The sequence below is a fragment of the Lissotriton vulgaris genome, chromosome 8, assembly GCF_964263255.1.
Source record: "Lissotriton vulgaris chromosome 8, aLisVul1.2, whole genome shotgun sequence".
Lineage (NCBI taxonomy): Eukaryota > Metazoa > Chordata > Amphibia > Caudata > Salamandridae > Lissotriton > Lissotriton vulgaris.
In genome coordinates this window covers 1,285,341,281-1,285,368,767 of record NC_141696.1, presented here as the reverse complement: position 1 = coordinate 1,285,368,767, position 27,487 = coordinate 1,285,341,281, and the positions used below count along the sequence as shown (strand labels likewise).

At 43.7% G+C, this 27,487-nt stretch overlaps 1 protein-coding gene across 1 annotated transcript in view; it reads right to left on the bottom strand.

The window, feature by feature from the left end:
- Nucleotides 1-27,487, bottom strand: part of GJA3 (gap junction protein alpha 3) — a 257,445-nt gene that overhangs the window by 163,946 nt on the left and 66,012 nt on the right. Inside the window, exon 2 of the mRNA XM_086933470.1 lies at nt 17,817-17,930. The gene's annotated coding sequence lies outside the window, so the exon portion shown is untranslated. The remainder of the gene's footprint in view (nt 1-17,816; nt 17,931-27,487) is intronic.

The following is a 27,487-nucleotide window of genomic DNA, read 5'->3' as shown; positions in this document are numbered from 1 at the left end:
TACATTACATAAGTACAACACCATACTCAATAAAAATCTCACACAAATTTATAAACATGGGAAATATTTTTATCTTTAATATGACACTAAAGCAACATAAATCCAATATAGGGAACCGGAGATATGAATTGGTGAAGATTAACCACTTTATAGTACTTAAAAACATATAGCACCAACTTGAGACATCAGTGTTATACTATGTATGCAGCCCTTTTTCCTGGTTAGTGTTAGGTGCACCTTTTAAAAGGTGCGCCTGGCGTTAACCAGGAAAATGCACCAGATTATAGTGAATGTGCTAGCCCCAGGGTAGTCGCAAACTTGCACTGCCCTGGGAGCAGCGCATTCACGTGAAAGATTGAGCTCCCGTTTTGAAGCTGCCCTGTGTTTCACAGTGCAGGCGGCAACCCGCCTGCACTTTGAAGGGGGAATTAGAGATCCCCTTGTGGGCGGGTGCAGCCATGACTGCACCCACCTACAAGGGGATGTCTGAAGGGTCCATATGACCACCTTCATCCCCTCCAGAGGGCTGCAATCAGTGCACCTCCTGACAGCTTCTTTGCCTCTGCGCCACATCTGTAATACAGCGCAGACGCAGAGGCAAAGGGATGCCTTTATTTGCATGGGGCCATGCCCCCGTTGCAAATCAGGGAACGCCCTCTAAGGAAAGAGCTGGCACTTTATGCGCACCAGCTCTATCGCTATTACAGAAGGGGACGGACATGCAACTGCGGCCCCTTCTGTAATACCAAAGTGCCCCGGGGTGCACAAAGCGGGTGCAAATGCCCGTTGTGCCCCCGGGACACTCCAGTTATACAGTCCCTGGTCCTACTTGACCGGGACAATATCAAAGTCAAAGCCGACTGCGATGGAGCCCTGGTTGAATACAATAAGCGGGAGGCCCCGGTCAAAATTTTACATTCGGACTTAGAAACCTTTCTGGAGGATTATCCTTTGATGTTGTGCGGTCTCCTCCAGCAGGCCGATTTCGATGTCAACCCCTTACCCATCTCTGGGAAAATCTCCATCCCCACACCTATGCTGGCAATTCCCTGGGACTGGCCACCAGTGGCGGGCTTCTTTGTGCAGACAACATTCTCGCTCTTCTGTCCTGGCTGCGAACGGTCAAAACACTGACCTGCCTTCATCAGGTCACAAAACGTTCCTGCCTTTGCAGGGTCAAAAGACTTCCCCTGATACTCCCTCTTCTTGAAAGTGGTTTGGCTAGGGGTCCCTCCCCCCTGCACAGGTTTTTGTGGATCTTGTTAGGACTCTTTCTATTTTTGACCTTCTTTTCCCTGGGGGAACCTACTGTCCCTTCTTCTGAACATCCACATGGTGCTGTTGGGAAACCCAGGCTCTCAACCACTCTTCGGCTAGCTCCCCCAGCTCTTTATGGCTAGTCAGCTTAGAGTCCAGTAGGTATGTGTGTAACTTCTCTTGTGAACAATGAGTCAAAATTTGCTCTTTCAACAATAAATTGTACACCCCCTCAAAAGTGCTCACTTGGCTACCACTAATCCAGCCCTCTGGAGCCTTCACTGAGAGGTCCACAAATTTCACCCAGGACTGTGTGTTAACTTTCGGGGTTTCCCTGAGCCTTGCCCGGTACTGCTCTGGGATCAGACCAAATTTCTTGAATAAACATTGCCTCATATGGGAAAAAGATTTTGCCTCACCCCCTGTAGTGTCAGGAGCCTATCCCTCCCAACTACTGGGATCAGTTCCACAGGAATGAACCCCAACACTTATAGTGGACCTTTCCCATCTCAAGGGCCCTCTCAAATGCAGTCAGCTATTTATCCATATCATCACCTTCTGGGTACATGGGAACTATCCCCTTGGGAAGCCTGGAATTAAACCCATTGCCCTTGGGCATCTCAGCATTTTCTTCATTATCGCTACCACCATTTCTTTTAATTTTCGCCTCCTCCCACTTCTCTCTAGCTGGTTCTAACTTCTTCTCTTTCAGAGCTATAGAAGCCAACTGAGCCTCAAGCTCTCGCTCTCTAATGGACATCAGGGGGCCTTGTGCAGGGGAACCCGTCCTTCCATTAGCTGGATGTATGAACCTAGTGCTAGAAGAAATGGAAAGGTTAACATCATCCACCTCCTGGAGGTGGTTAGAGGGTCACCCTCCCCTTCCTTCTCTGGCGCTGTCTGTGCCCAGGCATTAAGGGACCTATTCAACTCTGCCTTCCTGATCGTGCTGCTATTAGGTAGCTCCCTGGACGTACACGGAATCCTACGCTCAGGCACTGTGAGTTTGTTCAGTTTAGCCAGCACCAGCTCCAGCTCCATGGTATCCCAAGTTTTGGAAAAAAGTGGAAGGATTTTAGTCAGTAAAGGACACTGGGTGCACAACCTAAGGTAAACACACTGATAGTAACTTAGACAATGGGGCGGTGCAACTGGGTGAGTGGGGAGCCCTAGAACCACTCAAAATATGATAGTGAACTACCACGTAACATAAAATTACAAACGTACCCAATGCACTCAAAGATAAAACAATGTTCAATGACATCCAAATCCAAAACAACAGAAAAGTGAATCAACAGAAGACAACCTCAACAAATCATCTGAGGCACAAAAAAGGGGAAGGGAGAAAAAATGATGAGACACACACACACTCACCAGCCTAGTGGTGACATGCTTCATCACTGGGTTCCCACTGAAAGGACCTAATGTCCTTTCAGTGTGCTAAAACGCCTGTTTACAGCAGAGCTGGTTCTTGTGTGTGTTGTTGAAGTGGTGAGAAATAACCCAATTATGCTGAGTGAGTGTAAAAAAATATATATTTAAAAGGTGCAAAGTTGTGACTGTCAAATATTTTATTAATAGTCCAACTAGCACTAATTAAAAACAAGTGCTGAATGGACTCATAGGATTGGTCTCATTTATTAAAGACCCCTAGTCCTCAGTGAATTTAAACGTTTAAATTCACTGAGGACTAAGGGTCTTTAATTAGGTCCTTTCAGTGGGAACCCAGTGATGAAGCATGTCACCACTAGGCTGGTGAGTGAGGGTTCTTAAACACTCTATTTTTTGTGTGTGTCTCTCATCATTTTTTCTCCCTTCCCCTTTTTTGTGCCTCACATGATTTGTTGAGGTTGTCTTCTGTTGATTCACTCTTCTGTTGTTTTGGACTAGTACTATTAGGGGTAAAAGAGTGAACACTTATACCCTTACTCTCCTGTTGATTGATTGCAATGACATCCAAACAAATAAATGATGCACAAAGCGACAGAAGGATGTAGGAATCTCCAGTGGGTGAGTAGTCCGGTGGGAGTCCTTCATTGAGTAAAACAGCCAGCCGACACGTGTTTCATCGCTATTGCGAATCCTCAGGGCTATATGTGGCTGTATTGTATCAGTAGGTCGCTCAGCTGGTGATATTTCCGACCCAGCCGGGCCCTTGACCATTGATAAAAGGTATCAATGAAGCTGCTGTCGACCCCTGTATCTGTCAATATTCCTTAGTCTCGTTATAGTAGATCTTAACTCCAATCAGTATTCTGCTTTATGTGTACTCGGGCATGAAAGATATCAATGTCTCTCGGGGAATGGCGCTAGTATTGCGCGCTCAGGGTGGTGATCCCGGGATCACCACCCTGAATAATACGCGGCGGCACAGAATATACACACCGGATTCGGGTGTTATACACAGAAGTGGGTCGTACCCGACCCGGAGCGTGCACTACTAGCTTCTTTTCTATGTGCAGAACCTGTTCTAGACTCAGTTATAGTTTCTGCTGCCTATATTACACGCTACAGCCCCTTCATCCGCAGTTCCTCCTTTTTTAAGGAGAGTGAAAGATTGGATTATGTGGGAAAAAAAGGTATGTAGTACTTGCGCTCTCACAATAAAAGTGGAAAGGTCTTCTGGGAAAATACAAAAGATCTTTTTGGATTTCGGTCCAACAACTCATAGAGGATCTACCAAGACACAGATCTCAAGACTTCCAGGATATCATCAATGAGGGTTTGATGATGTCAAATCAGATCATCAGTGCTGCAGATGACTTGAAGCTCATGGATATTGTGATGGCTTAGCTTTCCGTCTATCATTGTAGCTCAGGCTTACAGGGTTAAAGCCAGAAGAACAGCACAGTCTTTTAAATCTCCCTTTTTCAGGTAACGGGTTGTTTGGCTTTCATTCTGATGAGATTTCTCGCATGAAGATGGACCTGGACACCCTTAGAGCTGTTCGACTGGAGAAAAGAAGGGATTATAAAAGAGACTCTCATACACCTTACGACTGCTGGTACTACCATCATAGGGTTCAAGCCCCTCATTGGCTTCAGGGGCATCAACAACAACAGCATACGCAGCCACACAGAGCTCAGCAGCACACATGTCAGTTAAGAGACAGAGGAGGTTAGTAACTATCTGTCCAATCCAGCAAATTAACTCCTGGAGGCAAAGTGTTCAATAGTCCTCCTCTTCAGTTATCCATTCCAGTAAGGGGAAGCTAACATCTTTCCTACAAGAGTGGCAAAGAATTGCCAGAGACAAATGAATTCTGAATATTGTGGAGCATGGATACTGTCTCAGATTCAAGTGTACACCACCATCTATTCCACCAAAGAAACCGTCTCTATTCTGGCGGGAAAAACTGCAACAAGAAGTTTTCATCCTCTTGCAGAAACATGTGGTGGAAAAGGTATCTTCTCACTTTAAAGGAATGGGAATTTATTCTAGTTACTTTCTGGTGGAAAAGAAAGGACTGCGAAAATAAATGCAGATCTATTTCAGACCTCAAGAAACCAAACAAGTGGGTTAGCAAAGAAGAATTCACGATGTTGGCTCGTTATCAGATCCACCCTAAACCCCAGGGGGATTGGTAATGCTTGAGATACCTATTTTCACATCTCGATGGCCAAGAAACATTGAAAATTCCTGAGCTTCATTGTAGGAAAGACCACAAGTCTGCACCGTAAACTTTCTCCAAATGTATGGTGGTTGTAACTGCCCACCTTAGGAAAATCAAAATGTTTGTCTATACATAGCTGGACGATTGGCTCATCAAGGCATCTTCCTATCAGCAAGCAAGTCATCAATATCATCTAGCCATTTTGCCCCTCAATTGACTGGGTCTACACGTGAATCACAATAAATCTATCTCAAATCCTGGTCAATCCCTAACTACCTGGGTGGAAGTTTATACACATAACACACAAAAGTGTTTCCTTCGGAGGAGAGACGATTAACCTTCCGAAATGTTGCAATCTGAAGCAAACATCCCATCCAATAGTGCGGTATGTCTCTTCCATCCTGGTGTCATGCATCTTTCTGGTCCCATATGCATGCCTCTACATGCTGCCTCTGCAACAATGTCGGCAATATCAATGGGATCAGCTCTCAGGAAAATGGAAAGACAGAATGACATTAACCACTCATGCAATACACTCATAAATATGGTGGTTTTGCTCAGAGTTTTTACTTAGAGGAATGAATTTTCACCAAGACATCCTGAAACAAACCATAGTGACAGATGACTCCCTAACAGGTTGGGGTGCTCACATGGACCATCTACAAATGAAAGGCATGTGGTCTTAGAAAGAACAGTCTTATCACATCAACCTGCTAGGGCTGAGGGCAGTTCATCTAGCCTTGAAGGATTTTCTCCAGCCATTCAGGACTAACTCTCTACTTGTTCAGACGGATAATACAACAACCTTGCATTATCTGAACAAGCGGGTGGAAGGCAATCCAAACCTCTGCCCTTGGATGCAAAAGCAATCTGAAAGTAGCTCATACCCAGGGATCTCAAAATTATAGCGGTCTATCTACCAGGAACGCAGAATGCTCAAGCAGACACTCTCAGTAGAATCATTCAAGAAAATTACAAATGGGTAATAACATATTTTCCGATTGGGGTTTTCCCCAAATATATCTTTTTGCAGCTGGAGAAATCAAGAAATGCCCAAGCTTCACCTCGAGGTTCTACCAACCAGTCACACCGGGAAATGCCCTATGGATTGACTGTTCAGGCAAATATTTTATGCCTTCCCTCGGATACCACTTCTGCCAACAGTAAGTATCAAGCTGTCACACTTGAAGGTCAGAATTATTCACATTGCTCCAGAGAGACCCCGACTGTGAGGTTTCTCCTTCAGTGTCCACACAGGAAGCTGTTGAGCAGACCGTATCTTCTTCAGAAGTACGGAGGCCAGATTCAGCACCCCAACTTTCACTTGTTTGAACTTGGCTGAGTGACTCCTGAACTTATACAACATGGTCACCTAAACCTCCCTCTGCAATGCATGGATGAGCTGAGAGAAGTCAAAAGACCATCAACTAAAGATTCGTATTCTTTCATGTGAAAGATAATCTGCATCTGGTGTTCTCAGAATAATTTCAATCCTTTTACTAGTCAGGAAGAGGCTGGTCTTCCACGCATCCTGCAATTGGCTAAAGCAAAACTGCAATTCTCCTCTATTAGAGTTCATCACACAGCAATCACAGTTACTGAAAATGCCCATCGCAATGTCCTTTTTCAGGAATTAAAAAGGTATATCCTACTCTCAGGAGACCCTCTCCTCCAAAGGAGGGCTTATGGGTCCTACCTTTCATAAGGCTTCTCTCCAACACTTATTGAAGAAAGCTTACTTCTTGGTAGCCATCACTTTTTCTCATAGAATTAGTGAGATGGGGGCCCTACACACACATGAACCATACACAATATTTCAAAGCAAAAGGGTAATGATGAGGCCCCATCCTCAATTCCTTCCCAGAGTAGTCTTAGATTTCCATGTTACTTACATTTTATCAGAATGATTCTCCTCCTGGTGAGAAATCTCTCGATACCCTTGATGTTAAGAGGGTTTTAAAGTTCTATCTTGATAGATCAAAGCCTTTAAGAACGTTTTTGTATACTATGGTACTTCACAGACTATATTTGCCACTTCTAAACAATCCTTGTATAGATGGATTGTCTCCTGCATAATTCTTTGTCATCAGAAGGCTAACAAAACCTTGCCTGGTAAATCTAGAAAGCATTCCAACAGGGGCAAGACAGCTACTGCTGCATTCCTTAGAAACATCCCACTTGCCAAGATTTGCAAGGCTGCAACTTAGAGATCGGTTCACACGTTCACACGTTTACAAGTCGTTTACAAGACATTGTAGGCTTGATTTGGATGCTAAGGCTGATGCTCAAGTAGGAGAACCCTCTCTGAGGAACTTATTTGCCTAGTTGTGGTATTTCTTTATTATCTCCTTCCTTGCAGAATAACTGGGGATGAGCTTGCTAATCAAGTCATTGCTTATGATTATCAATGGAGATCCCCTGAAAGAGAAGGGATCGTTTCTTACCTGTAATCCTAGTTCTTTCTCAAGGGAATCTCCATTGAAATCATAAGCAACTATGTCTCCTCCCCGAAGAAAAGTATCTCTAAGGCTAATGCACAATGATTGCAGGCATCTCCATTCATTTTAATATACTACAGTGTTTTTTAGTATCATGTTTTTTTTGGGGGGAGGGGTTCCCCACTTAATGTGTTCCACGAAATAAGACAATTGTGTTAGTGTCTGATTAGCTGCTAAAGTAGAGACTGTTTAAGAAGACAACAAATTATTGCTGTTTTATATGATGTTTGTAATTTTCCGCGGGTCAAACATGCTTATTTTATAACTTGATTATGATACTTTTATAATATTGTACAAACTTTTATATGCTTTTATGAGTGCATGTCGAATAAAGCTTGTTTGATTGATTGATTGATTGATAAAAGTATGAATTATTCTATACTTCTCATTCACTCATCAAAAAGAACTGAGCGAAGTGCCACCTTCAGTGCATGATGGGACACTGCGGTCAAGAGACCCTTAAAGGCACAGTGCCCTATTTTAATTGTTCCAAATGTTCCAAGCTATACACCCACATTGCTTTGTATTACCCTATCTCTCACTTTAAAACAGAGGTAGAAAGTGTTTGAGAAGGACGTTTTTAAAGTCACTTTTCATTTGACTTAAGTGACTTTTAAGGATATGCCCCATTTTTCCTTCTATATTTTAAAGTAATTTAAGGTAATTCATTATGAGTGGCAATATAGACTGTTTTATGGTGCAAAAATGAACAAGGATGTCACATATGTCTCCTGGCCTTTCTGAAGTAAGGCGAAGTGAATGTGACTTTGAAAGAACTGCTGCGGGGACCCTCACATGGACGGCACTGTTCAGTGCTTATGATTTTAATGGAGATTCCCCTAAGAGCGAACTAGAATTACAGGTAAGAAGCCATTTCTTACTAAGGAAGAGTGTGAACCGGCCTGCTCGGTTGAACTGATAAAAGTGTGCGTTAAATACTTCTAGTATACTGTGTCTGAAAAAAAAACCTTACCTCGTGATAATATATGTTGTTTTCAATAACCTGGTATGACTATTATTGCTTTAATATGTATGCTTGATTAAAACAAACTGGAGCTTCTTAAGATCACATTGGTGAATGAGTTTCCTTTCTTAGACCTCCTGCTTTCTGTGACATTAACACTGTAAGCTAAAAGATCTGACCAATAACCAAAAGTGACTCCTCATTGAATGGTAAGCTTGTGTGTGTGCACTAATGTGAATGGATCCGTAGGTGAAAACAAGATTGGGTCATTGGGTGGAATCATTGATAATTCATTCCAAGCTGTCACTCATTCATCTGTACAAGTACTCGATCAGTCATACTTGTATTTATGTATCTATTAAACCACCCATTGACTCATTCTTGCATTCACCCACTTGCTTCTTTTTGTTAAATTTTAAAACTTCTGTAAAGCCCGACAGCTGCCCCAGCTAAGAGGCGTCCCGGCACTGAAACAGAAGAATGGCCACGCACAGAAAGGCACAGCATGGCCTACAATGAAGGGAAAATAAAAGTTTTAATGGCTTTCCTGAATTGGAGGTAGTTAGTGATCCCTCGAATATGGGCCAGCAAGGAGTTCCAGTCGATGGCAGCTCTGTTCCGAAAGAAACGACCTCCGTCATGAACCCATCTCACGTGGGGATCGCTACCAGGCATTGTCCCATAGATCGAAGCAATCGCGTGGGAGTGTAGGGTAAGAGAAGGTCGGTCAATATTTGCGGAGATGCCAATTTCAGTATTATGAAGGCTATACACAGTGCCTTAAACTCGATTCGCCTGGCCACAGGCAACTAGTGGAGACGGCGGATGACACTTGTCACTGAGCAGGTTGAACCAGAATGGGTTTAAGTCTGCGCAACAGACCAAAGTAGGTTTCCGACACCTTTTTGGTTTGAGTCTGAAAGTTGAATGAAGTATCCATCCAGACCCCTAGGTTCTTCACTACAAGCTTAGGGACAGGGGCAGTGCCTAAACTGTTTGGCCACCGGACCTTGTTCCAACGGTCATGGTTTCCTCCCACCAACAACAACTCTGACTTGTTGGCATTCAGTTGGAGACAGTTGGTGGTCATCCACTCGGCGACTGCCACAAGGTCGCCCTGAAATTTCGTGTCGTCCTGCTTGGGGTCGCTCGAGAGAGCCATCACCAACTGTGTGTCGTCGGCATAAGAGACCATGGTCAACCCTCTGCTCGTGGCTATTCCGGCCAGAAATTGAACATAAAGATTGAAAAGCAGAGGGCTCAGGGTCGAGCCTTGTGGAACCCCTTGACCTATAGGAAAGTACTAGATGCGAAAAGGGGGCCTGAAACGTCCTGTCCACAAGAAAGGATGCCAGCCACTTAAGTGCTAAGCCAGTAACTCCAGCCTCTGCCAGACGACTTAGCAGAATGGCGTGAGACACTGTGTGGAAAGCGGCACTGAGATCTAAAAGGATCAGTGCCGACGTTTGCCCCACGTCTAAGGCTTTCCAGATATGTTCAGTCAGGGCCAAGAGCACTGACTCAGTGCTGTGGCTGGGGCGGAAACCATTTTGAGAGGGGTCAAGCCTGTGATTTGCTGTAAGATATTCCGAAAGAAGAGAATTAATGTAGGCCTCCGTAATCTTCGCAGTCCAAGGTAGCAAGGGGATAGGCCGGAAGCTTTCTAGTTTTTTGGGGTCTAGGGAAGGTTTTTTAAGCAGCGGTATTACCCTGGCCTGTTTCCAGGCCATGGGCATGACCGCTGCGCCCAGGGACCTAATAATCACCTGCTCCAATGAGTGTATGATAGTGGAAAGAATTTTTCGGAATTGGTCGGGCTTCAGGGGATCAGCAGGAGAGCCCGACTTAACTTTGGAACAAAGTGTAAGTAGAGTATCTTGAGTGATAGGGGACAAAGCCTCAAGGATCCCATTAGTATAATTGTGGGATGTCTCCGGGGTGCCTGTCTGGACCATGGGGAAGCTTTTGTAAATGTCTTCTACCTTCCTAACAAAGAAAGCTGCCAGCTCATCGCACTGCCGGGCAGAGGTAATCAGCGATCCTGCTGCGGATTTCTGGGTTTTAAGATCTAAGACTATTAAGAAAATGCTCTTGGGCGTATTAGTGCTCTTGCTGATTAGCTCAGCGTATAATGTTGCACGCTTACCTTGGATAGCCCTGTGATATCGCCTTATGGCAGCACAGTAGAGATCCTTGGAGGTAGGATAAAAGTCCTGTCTCCAAGCTCTCTCCAGCTTCTTGCAGATCTTACGTAAGGCAGCTAATTTAGTATTGTACCATGGATTTGATTTAGACTGATGATTCATGAACAATTTGGCTGGAATAAGGCTATCCAGAGGCTGATTAATCCAGTTAGAGAACACCAAATTGGCTTTGTTAGCGTCAGCCGGGACGGCTGGAGAGGTGGTGGCAAGATGGATTTGAAATTGGTCCCAATTCAGTTTATGCCAGGGACGTTTAAGGGAAAAAAAATCCACTAAATTGCGCACCGGCATGATATCATAAATCGACATGGTGACTAAATAGTGATCAGACCAGCCCATCGGAACCAGGGGTAAGACTGGGAGGGAAGGTATTTTCGTAAAAACAGGGTCTAGTAGGTGGCCAACCGAGTGCGTTGGACCTGGTACTCGTTGATCAAGCTGACACACAGCGAGATCAGCCAGAAAGGTCAACACTTCAGGATCAGAGGGATTGTCAAGATGTAGATTAAGGTCCCCTATGACTGAGAAATTAGAAGCCAGTACACTGACTGTCTCAGAGAGAGCTTCTCTAAACCTTCTGGAGGGGCCTGGGGGTCGATAGATCAATAACCCCAACATTGTATAGTTGGGATTGAGAGTGAGTTTGAAAATAGCACATTAACAATCAGTGACCGGTTGTTTAAAAATAAAAAATACACAATACCATGTACACAAACTCGCCAATCAACGAAGAACCATACTCAGAAGCCAGACCTTTTGGCATTGTCAATGCTTGTATTAAAATGGGTAGAAGAGGCACTTAAAACCTCTTTCCTCCATGCTTTTTAAATGCTGTCCAGCTGTTAGCTGTCTACACTTTTTGAAAGTTTCCAGTTCCTGCAGCATGCTATTTTTTGTCTTACTGTTGAACTAAAGCAATTTTTAGCTTAGCAAAATTTACAAACCTATCACAACCAGCACCCCTACTTATCATGCAGACAAGCTCACCACCTCTCGTGGTTCTTGGCGCATCCGTAGCCTTGACACCATCAGACTACAGACTTATGGGATGATTACGATGTTTGGTGATTTGAAATCTCAGAATCCAATTTGGAACCTATGTTTCCGACCGAATCGTACACCTTTCCAAACAACCGATTACAATGCCCTGAAACCGTGTGGGCTGTCCATTCCGTTCCGAAAGGCATTCAGATAGCACGAGTCTTTCGGAGCTGAATAGTACAGCTCTGTGGACACGGCTCCCGAGCGAGCGATCACGATGACTGATTCGGACAGCCATTCCGATTCGGTCTGCCCAACATGAAACAGCAGTCAGAATCTGACTTTGGGGGCCGTTACTGGCCCCTTCACCCTGAAGCCTCTGGTTTGGGCCTGTGGGGGTACCCAAGGGACCCTATTTCCAACCGTGCACAATATGGCAGGCACCATGGGGTGCCTGCCACAGGGTGTAAGGTTTTCCCCATCCACCCCTTTTTTCAATTGGAGCCTGTTTTCTTGTTCGGAACAAATCAATGCGAGTCTGACCGAACGATGTTGGGAAGCATCGTAATCAGTTGATCGGTCGGGCAGAACCCAATCCGGTCAAAAATTATTCTGCAACCGATTCGGTCAGAAGAGTTTCCAAACGACATCGTAATCGGGCCCTAAAACGTGTGACAAAGAAAAAAATGACAACAGACATTTTCCATCTATGCACTCAGGATCTTTAACAACGTTCTTGTATCCATCGGAACCGCATGGGCGTCCGCAGACATTTTTCCAGGGGGGGGCAAAATGTTAACGTCATCACCATCCTCCGACATGATGCGTGCCAGGTAGGGCACACGAAACACTGAGGCGCAGAACTAGGATAGACTCAATTAAATACCAGGAATCCAGGACATGTGACTGACCCTGCCATGGGCCAACAAACACCACCTGTAGGGAAAACGCTAAACTTTCTGGCAAGGTGCTTTATCTCTGTCTGCTAGGTGTGCAGACGTCTGGGTCCTCGATCCAACACCAATCAAGGCTGTCTTCAGCACGATTCGATTTTTATCAGAATACTTTAAAACAGCCTATGATTAAAGCACCAGATTAAATGTACTGTAAAGCACAGTGTATGGTAGGGATTATTTGTAGCACACATATTTACCAATATTGGCTTCTTGGTGCTAGAATTCATGATAACTTGTATCCAAAGTTAAAGCACAACGTCAAAGTTATTAATAAATAATGTAGCAATCACACATGCTAGTGATTTGACAGTGGGTGCTCCCTTTACTAGAATTCCCCGGGCATTGCTAAATTTTACACACATTCAATTATTTTATACAAAATAAAATGCATAGGTCCAAATGTTAGCTATATTTTTCAAAAGAAACTTAGAGTCCCTCTATGTGTAGTCAATGTCAAACTGACATCGTGCGCATGTTTAGGGATACAATAATGGCCAGCTCTCTTATGCGGAAGCCTGGCACCGTAAATGTGTGGCACATGCGGCGCCCACAGCTGCGCCACATCACAGGTCAGGGATGCGGAGTCTTACACAGTGGTCGAAGTGGGGGGGGGAAGTAGGGGAACAGTGGGCGGAGAATCAGAGGGCTGGAAAAACCAAAGGATTGGATCTGTGGGTGGAGCCAGAGGTGTGGCTATAATGCGCACACATCCCAATTTTTAGTATTTGTTTGGCATTTCACTGCCCAGTTTAATCAACCAATAGATACACATGATTATTTAAGGTTATAATGAGTTATTGACATTAAAAATATATTCACAAAGTGGGATATGCTTCTGATCACAGAATGTACCAAATACGATAAAATGTGGAAACACATGCCATTTGTCTCCGAGCCATGGAGTTTCTGTCATCATCACTTCATTGTTTTTCAACAACAGCAGTTCAAACATGAATGGCAAAATATCCTAGTTTGCACATGTTTTCTCTAAAATTATGGCTCTGCCATATTTGCCTCATAATGCAAGATCTGCTGCATGATCTGACCATTTAAACTAATAAATTGGTTGTAGCTCAAACATATCAAAAGTTAATATAAAATGTGACTTGTGTTGCTGCGGAGTGGATGGCCTATTGTAAAGGTTGACTGGTCACCTTTCTCACTGCTGCATTTGTATGTTACACTGGTACTAATAAGGCAACATCTTTCCAGAGACTGTTAGCATGTGTACACATGTCAAAATAATAAAATATCTGAAAATATACTGCATTACGCTGCAGCCTTTTTTTTAATGCACAATTTACTCAACACTACGGCATAATGTTGTCATCCTTTGCTGCATACTTAATTCCAGTGGCCTCACAGCAGGCAGCACATGGTAAAAGTGCTTGTGAATGAAGCAGGGAGACTGTGAAGTTTGCGAACTTAGTTCGGTGTGTGCAAATCCTGCATTGCCAATCCCATGTGAATTGCAGCTTCTGCTGCTGAAACAAGGCCAATGGAGGTACCTTTGGGTGAGGCAGACTGGCCTCATGGGCAGGGCCAGCCATAGCACTGGTGGTGTCCTGTGCATTAATGTTTGTTAGTGCCCCCAATGACCACCTCTGCCATGGATTCCCTCACTACCACCCTTTAACTGTGCCACCCAAGTCTCCATAACCACTCTCTCTCAGATGCATTTAATTTGATTTACAGCGCCACCCATACCATTGCAGGGTGTCAGAGCACTTTACATCACACACATTACACAGAGACAATCAATATGTGTGTAAATCACTGTATAGAAAATGTTACATAAGACTAAGGACTACAAGGTGTAGGAGTCACATGACAACCATACTAGTAGCCCGTATAGTTTTATAGTGATTGGTCTGGAGAAACACAATACCCGGAATTTAAAACGTAATGCCATGGTTGGGGGTTCTCCTTAATAATCACAATAGATTTCTGTCCAAAAAAACACTTTTTGGGACATTAGGATAATCAAAGACTGGGGGACGGGGGGAGCCGAGAGGGGGAGGGGGGACATAATGCTCAAATTTATACCTTGCAGTTTGTATGCAGCTCTTAGATGACAGTTAATAGCTCACTGTTCTAAGTTAGGATTTTAACTTATAAACTGCAAGTAATAAAAGGATCTCTGACAAAAGCAGTAGCCCACTGACCTATTTACATTATGTGCACTTTGTGATCTGCATGGCGCATGTTCTTTGCAGCCGGTACATTAACCCTCTGAGCTACCTTTCCATGAGTCAAAACTTCCACTAGACAAAATTCTGATCTCTCTCTAGGAAGAACATTAATCACCAGAGTCATCATGACATTTTTATTGTTGCCGAAAATTGCTGGAAGCCGGGAAGGAGGCAGCAAGTGTTTTTAAAACCATAATATACTGGCAAACATGATGACTTCACCTAAAGTCAGCACCCGGTGCGGTCACACTGGTTGCACCGCCCAACAGCTGGCCCTTCTCAAGGGTCTCGTGACCTCAGTGACTGTTATTCCAGGGTGTGCTGCTTCATAGGCCTGCCCGCAAGACTGGAGGTGAACTTCAGTATAGATAGTGGTGGACAAGCCTTGGAGGTTAACCTACACTTGTCATGCTAGGGTCCACCTGCTGGTGCGAAGACACCAGGGCTTCTAAGGTGTTGCGAAGCCTTCTAAGGTCTAGCATGTGATTCTGCTCTCGCAGGAGAGTGGTCTGGTGGGCTGGTTATTAAGGCTGAACCTGGTTCCCAGTTCCAAATTCAGCAGCTCTGACCATAGTGCCACATCCTCTCCCCCACTGAACACCGTACTGCCCCACTGAAAAAAACTCCCACTGTTTTCAACTACAACCCAATTGTTGCCCGCTATAAACGCCTGGATGCGCAATTTAAATTACGCACTAGACAAAAGCAATATGCGGCCTACAAAAAAAAAAGGAACAATATCCTGGAAGAAGCAAACACTTATAGGGAATGCAAAATTTAGCAAACCATGGGAAATGTAAGCAGGTACAACATGGTTACCTTAATGCTTTTACACTCACTATTCAGAAATCAGTGAGTGCCTTTGCCTGAAAAGTTAAGGACACGACTACAGGGCCCTGAATGGACACATTTCAATGGCCATTGCGTATATCCTTACAAAACGTAAGCAGTATGGTAAAAAGACCACATCCCTGGACGCAGAGCCGCAGCACACATTTTGTTTTCCAACTCACACATTTTGGTACCTCCAGGATTGGTGCACTAGTTCCAAGTCCAGGGGAAACAAAGACAAGAAAACAAAAATAGCGCTTCACTGGCAAACTCTGTAAAAGTGGAGCTAATGTGTTTCAGTGTGAATAAAATCAGTTTGGCCAGTTTGCTACTACTCTGTCTTACTTTATTCAGTTATTTAGCTATTTTTCATATTTTTAGCCTTTTATTTCCAATGCTGCACTTAGGAATTAAAATGTAAGAAAAATACTACATTTCCAGCAAAAGCATCTTTCTTTTTTGGATCCATTTCACAGGGAAGCTAATAAAAGAAAGGAGAGGAAAGAGAGTGAGAACACTGTCTTGAAGTCACGGTTTTCATGGGCGTCTGCAGGGGGGGCAAGGAGGGTCGCTCCGTGGGGGGCAAGCGCCCCTCCTTGCCCCCCTCTGCGGACGCCCATGCGGAACCGCCCCAACACTGCTCCAATTTATGGACCTCTCACCTCTGTAACAAACACTACATTACAATGCATTAAGCTTCCACAGCTCAGCTTCCTCTCTCATTTCCAACCTTAATGACGGTGACCACGTACAGTGCTCTGCTGCCTTTTTGCTAGGTTTGCGCTCCATAAATACCATATGCATACATACATACATGCATACGTATATACAAAAGGCACTTTTTATATGAATGTTTTTAATGCTGAAATATTTTCAGTGTAGAAGTCTTCATTCTGTTGTCGTAAATACCTGAGCCCGAATTCAAGACTCTGGAAACCAGCTTTTCTACAATCACAACTGAGAATGTTTTGCTTTCTCTTCATTATTTTACATTCATAGAGTAACAACAGTGGTACTTTAGAAGCTTATCAGGTTTCCAGTAACCTACGGTGTCCCAACTCTTTTCCCACTCCCCACCCTTCACCATGCTCGACGGCTCTGTACTCTATCGAATTCATTTAGGGGCACATGCATCATTGTCAATTGCATTCGCAAACGGTGCGAATCGCAATTTTCGGCCGTTTGCGAATGCAATTGACAAAATTGGGATGTTGGGATGCATCATGTTTTTCGCAATTTTAGAAATCACAATCACGTTGCGATTTCTAAAATTGCAATTGCATTTAAGAAATCGTAATTTGAGATTTCTTAAATGCAATGCATGTACATTTTAAATTTGCGAATTCGCAAATAGGGAGAGGTAAATTACCATGAAGTTGACCTTCATGGTAATTTGTGCAAACTTTCAAAAATGCACAAAAGTGCATTTTTGAAAGTTTCATTTTACACACACACATGCCTTTAGGGCATGTGTGTATGAAAAATGCACTTAAAGTTATGTTTCAGGGGTGCAGGGGGGGTCCTTTGGACCCCCCCCCTGCACCCTTGAAATTGCATTTTCAATTTGCGATTCGCAAATTGCTAATTGAAAATTGAAAATGACTTCCCATTCATTCCTATGCGATTTCTAAAATTGCGATTGCATTTAAGAAATCGTGATTTGAGAACTCTTAAATGCAATGCATGTACATTTTAAATTTGCGAATTCGCAAATAGGGAGAGGTAAATTACCATGAAGTTGACCTTCATGGTAATTTGTGCAAACTTTCAAAAATGCACAAAAGTGCATTTTTGAAAGTTTCATTTTACACACACACATGCCTTTAGGGCATGTGTGTATGAAAAATGCACTTAAAGTTATGTTTCAGGGGTGCAGGGGGGGTCCTTTGGACCCCCCCCTGCACCCTTGAAATTGCATTTTCAATTTGCGATTCGCAAATTGCTAATTGAAAATTGAAAATGACTTCCCATTCATTCCTATGGGCCTCTAGGCCCATAGGAATCATTGGGAAGGGATTCCTTAATTGCGATTCGCAAATTGTGAATCGCAATTAAGGAAAGGTAAGAAATCGCAAAAAAAATGCGATTTCTTGGTGCATAGCCGTTTGCAATTTCTTAATTGCGATTGCTTAATTTTCGCAATTAAAAAAATCGCAAACGGCAACAATGATGCATGTGGCCGTAAGTCTCTGCTGTTTTTAAAGGTAAACACACTAGAAGTTCGAATGATATGAATGGTGCTGACAAACAGAGATTACAGACTGGTATCTGAATTACCAATGCCAGTATCACTTTTTTCCAGGAACCATGCATCTGTTACCTGTGTCTCTGGTTGGCTGTGGATACCGTTTTCATTGATTTACATTGCCCGACCTTTTTTGGATGAAGTCCATTCCCTCCTCTCCTCTTTTTCTGATCCTTGATCCAGACTAGCCTATGGTGAGAAAAGGAAGTTTATTGTTTATTGAGGAAGCAATATTTGTTCTCTAATGTGCAAAAAATACACCATGAAATTAGCTACCAAAGAGTTACCTGGAGTAGTCTTGATACCTATGCCTGAGTAACATCCTAATATGCTCAAATTATTGAAGGGGCAGCTTTTGAGAAAATACACACATGCTATCAGTCCTTTGTCATATTAGATACTCAAAGATAAGAATCAACACATGTTGCCATCACAAAAAAACTCATTTGATATTAATTTTGTCAAAGGAAATCAGTACTGTCCGTCCAAACATGAGGGATTTGCTTCTACCACTTATATTACCACCATGATATAAAGTTACATGTTTAAAATAGCAACAAAGCAGTTGCTAGGGAGTCAGTCTGAAGCAAAGGTTGTTTTCAGGCCTACAAAAGTTTAAAAGTTCCTTTAAAGAATTACAAACTTTGATGTTAAGGAGGAGAGCTGAGAATGCAACATCAGGGTGCCGTTCTCGAGCAAACAGCTTATATTAAAATAAATAATGTTTCAGTTTCATTCATTTTCATCGAGTTCTGTTTAGCAGAGATTCTCATAATTTCGGAACAGTTACTGGTTCCTTACTCTTTTCTCCTCTTTGTATGACGTTGAGAGTTAATCTGACTCTATGGCCCAAGTTATATATATTTGCGGTATGTATACTCCAACTCAACGGCGACAGTGTATATATATCACCAATATGAAGGTCCGTCTGTGTGATTTAAATGCGGCTGAACCTTCAGCCTGGCCATGACGGAGACTGCTCTGTCTCTGCAGTGGCTAAACTTCTCGGACGACCCTAGGGAATAATGGCTATCGTAAAAACGGCTACATATCCACCCGCCGAATTTGGATGGGCGGACATAGAGTGATTTTTTTCAGTGGCGGCTGGCATGACCGCTGGTGAAGGGGGCAGGTGCAGTGGGCTTGGGGTGGGCGCAATGTTTTTTTTTTTTTTAATTAACACTTTGTTGCCGCTGGGTCCCGCATCTCTGCTCCGGCTCTCCTCCGTCGGACTCCAGGAACAGGAAGCACAGCCAGGCTCCCCTGACCACTCACAATGCTGCAATGCAGTGTTGTGATTGGTCTGAGCATCGTGATTCGACGCTCAGCCAGGGAATGGGGGCCTGGGCATGTTCTCCACGTAGGCTGTAATGCAGCCTACTCAGAGAACAGGGAAAGTGTGCATGACTGTTTGACTGGTGCCAGAGGGCCAGCCATACAGTCATTTTCACTTAGGAGCAGGCAAATCCCTCCTCCACTGCCCTACTCTGAGTGCAGAGCAGCCCTGCCCGCCCGCCCGCAAAGCAGCACAGAAACATAAAATGATAACTCAAAGTTAAGATTTTATGTTTCACTGCTTAAAAGCAGTGGGGCAACGCTCCTCAGCCATAGGAGAGGAGCTGCCACTGTATTTATTTACGCTTTCTTACCGCCCGGTAAAATATGGCGGTAAGGAACAGTAAAATCATTATAATGCTCCCCCCTGCCATGGAAGATGACTCCCATGGCAAGAGGAGCATCATATTTTTTCTTTTAAAAAAGAAAATCCTATTTCGATATTTTCTTGCTGGAAAAAAAAGATTACTCTGTGCTACAGGGCTCCGTCCTGCTGCTGCAGCCTCGTAGCCCCCAGTAATAAGCATTTGGCAGGAACCGCCGTCACAGAGGATCCAGGCAATGCCTGTGTGGCGGCCATTTATAAATTAGGTGGGCGGCCTGTCCACCACGGGGAACGAGTAATTTACTCCGTCCCCACAGCAGAATGGCTGGCCGCCCGCCTAAATTTACATCAGATTCTAAAACATAATTAATGGCCATTAACAATATATGCCCCCAAGGATTATGAAATATTGAAAAAGATCAACTGGAAATGGCAGGCTCGGTAACGTAGTTGGTGTGTACAATTATAAGATCCTGTGCAATTCACCTTCTCCTGAAAGGTTGTATGGCAGTAGTTTCTTCAGGTCTAAGGACACTAATTCTATGGCTCACACACAACGTCACAAAACAGGTAACTAATTATTAGCATCAAAGTAGGACTCCTGTTGTGCGGGTGTGTAGCCAACATTGTCTGATTAGGCAGGGAAGACTAATTTATTTATTTATTTATTTAAAACACTTGTAGAGCGCAACTGTCACCTGGCAGGTATCCTGGCGCTGAGAGCTTGCTCCTGAGAAGGAAGAGATGGGAGGCTGTTTAGGGGGTGGGCGTGACGGGATTAGGGGAAGAGCCAAGTTTTAATTCGCTTCCTGAATGGCAGGAGCTGTGGAATTTGGCGAATGTCGACCGGCAAACTGTTCCAAAGCTTGGCGGCGGCCACTCTGAAGGATCTTTCCCCGGTCCTTACCTTGTTAAATCTGGGTACCGTCACAAGGCAGGCTGTGGTGATCGTAGAGTTCTGGTGGGGGTATACCAGGAAAACATTTTTTGTAGGGATCTGGGGCCCGTTTCGTGTAGTGCCTTAAAGACCAGGCAGAGTGCTTTAAAAGCTATTCGTTGCTTCAAAGGGAGCCAATGTAGCTCGGCTAAGGCTGCTGTGGCTGAGGCTCTCCTGGTCCAACCAAGGGCCAGTTTGGCTGCAGCCGACTGGACTCTTTGGAGTCTGTCCAGTAGAACAGCTGGGGACTCGAGCAGAAGAGCATTACAGTAGTCAAGGCGACTAAGGATAGTGCACCTGACTATCAGTGCTCGGGCCTGGACGGGGAGTAGTGGCATGATTTTGCGTAACAAACGCAGAAGGGCCGAGCAGGTGGAGACTGTTTTGGTTACCTGCGTTTCCATGCTGAGGTTGTTGTTTAGCATAACACCCAGATTGCGGACACTGGTAACCGGCTGTGGTTTTTCTGAGTTTTCCGGGGGCCAGAATTCCGCAGGAAATAGGCGGGGAATTCGGCTCCCAGGACAGAACAGGACCTCGGTCTTGGATGAGTTGAATTGCAGGGAATTCAAATGCAGCCAGCTGGCTGTGCCTCTTAAGCAGTCATGGAAAGATTCCATGGGGATTGAATCTTCCCCCTCCCATGAGAGGATGAGCTGGGTGTCGTCCGCGTAGTTTACAGTTTTCAGTCTGTGGGATTTAATTAAGGTGACCAGTGGTTTTAGGTAAACATTAAAAAGGATCGGGCTGATGGACGAGCCCTGGGGTACACCGTGAGGTACTGGGGAAAAAGCGGATCGAAAGGGGGGGAGGGACACAGCCTGTTTCCTATCTCTCAGGTATGAATGGAACCAGAGCAGGCCGGTGCCATCGACCCCTGCCTCTCTGAGCCTCTTTAGCAGAATCACATGGTTAACCGTATCGAATGCGGCAGACAGGTCCAATAAGATCAAGGCCACTGCGTGGCCCCTGTCTGCCCGCATACGAAGTTCCTCCATGGCTGTAAGCACAACCGTTTTGGTGCCATCGGCTGGTCGAAATCCGAATTGGAAGTCGTCCAGAGTGCGACTCTGCTCAAGATGTGTCGATAGACAGGAGCTAACCCAACGTTCCACAACTTTCGCTGGAAAGGGTAGAAGCGATATAGGTCGAAAATTGGAAAGACACTCGGGGTTCAAGGAGGGTTTTTTCAGCAGCGGGGTGATGATTGCTTGCTTCCAAGGAGTGGGGACAAATCCACAGCACAGAGATTGGTTGCAGATCCTACGGAGGATGTGGAATAGTTCGGTTCCACGCGCTTTCCATGTTTTAGGAGGCAGTGGGTCGAGGGGAGACCCAGAGGTGATTCCGTGTGCCAGTCTCTCGAAATCTGCTTCGGGGATAGGGGGAGAGCCTGTAGACCTTCCCTGGGTAGGTGTCCTGGGCTCGGCGGGTCGAGGTTAGTAGTGTCGACTGCGGGGGAGTTTAGATTATCTTGCGATGGAGGAGTTGCCAGATTGTGAATGATGGTCTCAATTTTGTCCGTAAAGAACTGTGCGAGAATATCGCAGAGGGTTTGTGAGGGGGGGATGGTTTTCTTGGCACAATCGGGGTGGATAAGGTTGTCAAGGATCTGGAAGATGCTTTTGGAGCTATTTGCTGCGTTGACTATAGTGGAGCAGTAATAGGTGGATCTGCTCTCCGTGATGGCAGATTTGTATTCTAGGAGCTTATTTTTCCAGATAATTTTGTTAGTGTCGCAGTAGCCTTGTCTCCACTTCCTCTCGGCCTGTTTACAGGCTAATTTGAGGGTTTTCAGGGAGTCGTTATACCATGGGGCTGGTGCTCTGCCTTTAGGTTTACATCTTTTTAGTGGGGCAATAGAGTCCGTGGTGGATACTATCCTCATAGTAAAGGCTCTGTAGTTGTCTTCAACCGAGTTGGTTGGGAAGAAGCTATCTTCCACGTTGAAGTAGGCATGGGCGGAAAATCCGTTCCGCTCGCGGATTTTGCGGATTTTCGGGAAATCCGCAATCCGCGAGATTTGCGAATCTCCCGCAAAATCCGCAAATCCGCGAGCAGCGGATTTTGCTCGCACTGCTCGCACTGTTCGCGTGAGTTCGCGTGAGTTCGCGCCCCGCGAATAAGTGCAAAATTGCAGAAATACGATCTTAGCAAAACTGAAAGTAACTACTTACCAGGTTCAAAAGTTCAGGCTCATCATTAGTAGCCATTTCCTGTAGTGCTTCCTGAGGGGCCCCTCCAGAGTTCAGTTGCCAGTTGAAACTATTATGTGACCCTGCTCTGAACCTCAGAATAGTTACACATATGCCACAAAGGTCCTGAATTACAGCTAAGGGAGACAAGCAGGAGCCAGGCTGGAAGTTAAAATCCATTAATCAGCCCCTAATTCATTATTGTCAGTTGGGGCAGGGCAGGTGTTGTAACTAATTTTGCAACAATGAAAGCACTTAGCAAGTGCAAAAGATCACTAATCAGGGCGCACTAAGGAAGCAGGTGCCAGCTAAAAAAATATTCTGTGACACATTAATCAGCCCCAAATTAATTCAGGTCACTTGAGGCAGGGAAGGTGTGATTTGCTTTGCCGAAAATAATGTACACTGGACAACCAGAGGGTGTGGTGATGAAACAGAGGGTGGCATGGGTGGGCCAGAGGGTGGCATGAGTAGTCAGAGAGTGGCAGTGGTGACAGAGAGTGGCAGTGATGAAGAAGAGTGTCCCAAACAGGCTGGACACGTAGAAACAACAAGTTCGCGAAACTTGCGACCCGACAGGTAAGTTCGCAATTTGCGAAAGTGTACAAAACCCTCGCGAACTGGCAGAAACACGGGCGAACACAAAAAAAAAAAAATCCGCAAATTCGCGGGAATTCGCGGATTTTGCGGATTGCGAATCCGCAAATCCGCAAAATTCGCGAACGCGAGATCCGCAAAATTCGCTCATGCTTACGTTGAAGACAGTGGTGGTGGAACTCAATTTTTCCAGAGCTTTCCAGTCTCTGTACATAAATTCTGATAGGGCGCTTTTATTCAGCTTTCTAGTTTTTGTGCTGGTAATATAGAATTTGATAAGAGCATGATCTGTCCAGCTCATGGGCAGAATGTCGTTCAAATGTATTAATCCAGGACTGGAAAAGATGAGGTCGAGTCGATTGCCTGCTGAGTGGGTAGGTTCATTAACCAGTTGGTAGAGCCCACGCTTTCGCAAGAGAGCAGGAGGTTTTCTAGACCAGAGTCTAGACTACCGTTTGGCCAGAGGTTAAAGTCCCCTAAAATGATTAGTTTATTGTGGGAAGTTGCCATGTTCGTGAAGGTGGTGAGTAGCGTTTTCTGTTGTTGGGAGGTGAAAGACCCTGGAGGTCGGTAGCAGATAATTGCCGTGAAAATACCTCCTGAGTGGCAGTTTATGGAGAGGCCGAGGAGCTCAGTCCCGGCAACTGAGTCCATGTCTATGGTGTTAATGTGCCAGGAGGCTCTGTAGATAATGCCTACTCCGCCACCACGTCCTTTGGGTCTGGGAAGGTGCAGAATTTTAAAATCATTTTATAATAAATGTCATGGTGCTGTTGTGCTTGTAGAAGGTCCAGGTGCCTAATCATATAAGAATATAAAGGTTTTTCAATCTAGATAAATAATTAGTTTGAATAAATGTATCGATTCCAAAAAGTAGCTGACATGTTACAGTAAGGGAGTTTGTAGTTGGTTTACAACATAATCAATTTGTGGTTAAAAAAACATAACCATATAATCATTGAGCCATTCGTAAAAATCAATTGACCACTGACAAAGGATTTCAGTAGCCTTCAATGTTTCAAGAATAATCATGTGATTGTGATCTGTACTGTTCATTAAATAACACATGATATTCTTTAAAAATGTTTTAATGATTGGTATTCTGCCCTAACTAAAATTCACCATAAGCTCTTGTAAAACAGTATGATCATACAACACATAGCTTAAGTAATGGAAATATATGATGCTTGTTTGGACTATCTAATAAATTTGCTATGTTATTAGTCCCACAAGGTTTGGTGCACAAATTGCAAATACCCTTCAACTTGCACCAATACCCTTAAGCTACAGTATTGTTTTGCTACCCAGATAATAGACCAAGTCACCAGATAGATCGCATTTCCTCTATCCATTCCCTAGCAGGGCACAGCAGACTTCTCGAAATGATCATTATACCTTGCCTACTCTATCTCTATCTCAATATCCCATTACACCTCAACAAAACGTTCTTCCGCACAGTAAAAACACATTTTAACCACCTGATACCAGACATGTATGGGACCCGTTAAGGTGGTACCTCGCCCTGCAATCTGAGAAACCTGTAGCAATGTCAGCGATTCTGGATAAACCGCCTACCACAGCTAGGCAAATCAAGCATTGGTCAATAATGCATCCCACGAATACCCCATACAGGCTGCCAAAGTGTTGTCGACCAGAATTTATACCAAATTGAGTCTTTTTACATTTGATTTTAATTGAAATGCATGTTGTAATTCTGCATGAAAAAGTGAAAAATAAAGATTTGTTTAAAATGGTACACTCTCTGATAATAAACTAAAATATACCAAAAGGATGAGAGGCAACACACTTCCAAGTCAAATTTGTTTATGTATCAGTTCAATTTCCATGTCGTGTACAATTTAGTCCATGATTCTCATTTTTGTTAAACAATTTAGAATGTATTGTTCTTTTTTCTTTTTTTCACACTTCAGTATCAAATAGTAAAATGATGCAGCCCACGCATTTTGTCCCAACACGAGGACTTCTTCTGGGCACCACAACTCTTGTATTGAGATCCAATACCACGTACAGAGTAATTAGGAGACTAATCGCGTTCTCCACGTTTCGTTGTGTGCTTTCATGTGTCATCCAAAAGTTGTCCACAATCCAATTACACGTTTTCGGTAGCCCTTAATACCTTGAAGAATCATACGTGTTCATTTTCAATCAAAGCTCTGCATGTCTATTCAAGAACCGCAATCGCATAGCCAAGAGTAGTACTTTGGCAGCACCATCCCGGTCTACTGCGTCCTACTTCGGCAGACCGCAATGAAATGTGATTCTTTTGGATTATTTGCATTTAATTTGTGGCCATGTGGCAGCTGGTAATTTGAGGTGGGCAGTGCTGACAAAAAGAAATCTGTGAGTGACTAGAGTGGGTGGTGTATGGAGTTATCTGGCCTAGCTGCCACTACTATTTTCTCAAACTGAAATATACCTTTGCTAAGAAATTAATGTATATAGTATCAAAACAAATTTAGGGAATTATGTACATTATGTAAATTTCACTAACATAATTTCGAGGAGAGCCTGTGGTGCTACCTGCCAGCATGGCTACCACATGGTACTTTGGTAAGAAAGTAAAACTGAAAGTGCCTAGCTTCAGCAGATGTTGATCAGAAATACTTTTATCGCAACATTTACTTTTTTAGTACACTTTCCTTTTCTGCACAGGTCTAGACAAGGGAAAGTGAAGTTTTAGGTCTTTTGACCTATACTTCCCTCCAAAACCTGAAACTAAACAGAGACTTGGACCATACGAGGCATGTGTTTAGGGGTAAAAGATCTGGATGCTTGTCCTCTTGCAAGATCCATGCTTCAGATGGTCCTTAAACACTGCCCATCTCCTCTGTCATCTCACTATCAGCGATATCAGACAAACCCAGCTAGTGCTACAACATTCCATGAAAGTTATGCTAAACCTTAACTTGTGCAAAAACACTTCCAGAAGAAATTCAAAGATCTCTCCGCCATGCCATAGAGACTGTTTGTCTCCCCATGTATAACCCAGACAACTCTCAAACAACCCTGGTCTACCTTCAGACACTGTGAATCAGCTCTTAGGGAACCTTGGAATGCTCTCAAAGACTTTAAGCTAGACCAGTATTCAAAAATGCCCATTCTGTTTTCAGACATACCAGCCACATAGAAAGACATATTTATTGTTTGATTAACTAAAATCATCAACAATATAATAATCCACAGCAAAAGCTATTTTAAAAATATTATCAAACAAAGGAATACAACAAACTCTTCCCTGCCATCATCTTAAAAACAAATAAAAGTACAGATTTTCATAGGCTCATGGGGAAAGCTAAAGACAACATTCATATGTACTTCACACAATTTAATTCTACTCACTACCCCATTGCTATTCATAAAGCGTGTGCCTACAATAAAAAATAAAAAAATCCCCTCAGACATGTTCGTTGTTTTTTCATAGCGCCCAGCTCTGCTGCACACCAGATGTTCGAATGGCCATGGGATCTCCCTTGCTCAATCGTCTTCAAGGACATGAAATGACTCAGTAAACTTAGAGGAAGGAGAGTACATTTTCATTTTCACATTGCGGATTACCCAAAGTATAGCTTAGCCATCATTGATATACTTTTATCCGTAATCATAAAGCCTAATTGAATGAGGGTTCCATGTTGTTTTGTTCAATCTTGGAGCCTCTTCCTTCTCTTAATTGTTTAAAGTTTGCCATTTAGACTATTCCTCCACTTTGATAGCCTGAGGAAGATGGTTGCTTTCTTTTCCATTCATTATTTCAAAGAGACAACCAGGCGGATACCAGTGTATAGTCAACTAGATTTCCCTTTGAGGCCACAAAGTGTGATGGTTTTTAGTGAATGTAATGGAGTATATGGCCATTCAAATGAACTACTGGTCTCCTGAAAAGCCTATACCATAGATTATGATCCAACCAGCCATTAGGCTTAAAATTAGATTCCATAGGAGGTATGCTCCATTAGTTTGGTGAATCCTTCATTGTATCTGGGAATAAAAACTTGTAGTCTAGAACACTGTTCAAGTCCCTTGTTACCAATAACTCTACATCTGTTAGTAATGGTAGTTGAGTTTTGAGTTGTTTTAGTAGGGGACTTTGAACAAAGTTTCTGAAGGGTATCAGGCTGATATAGATTTTGGACACCAGTAGTGATTTGAAGTTTATGTGTCCAATGAATTAGAGTTTAGTTAGTAAAATATGGTTAGACTCAATTGCTAGGATCATTGCAATGTGTTCCAAACAAATGCTAATTAGAGTTTTCAAGCCCCCTGATGAACCGTTTGACTGCTGGATTGAACCACGTTCCTGTAGATACACAACGTCAAACTCTTGGATAAAGTGTTGTAC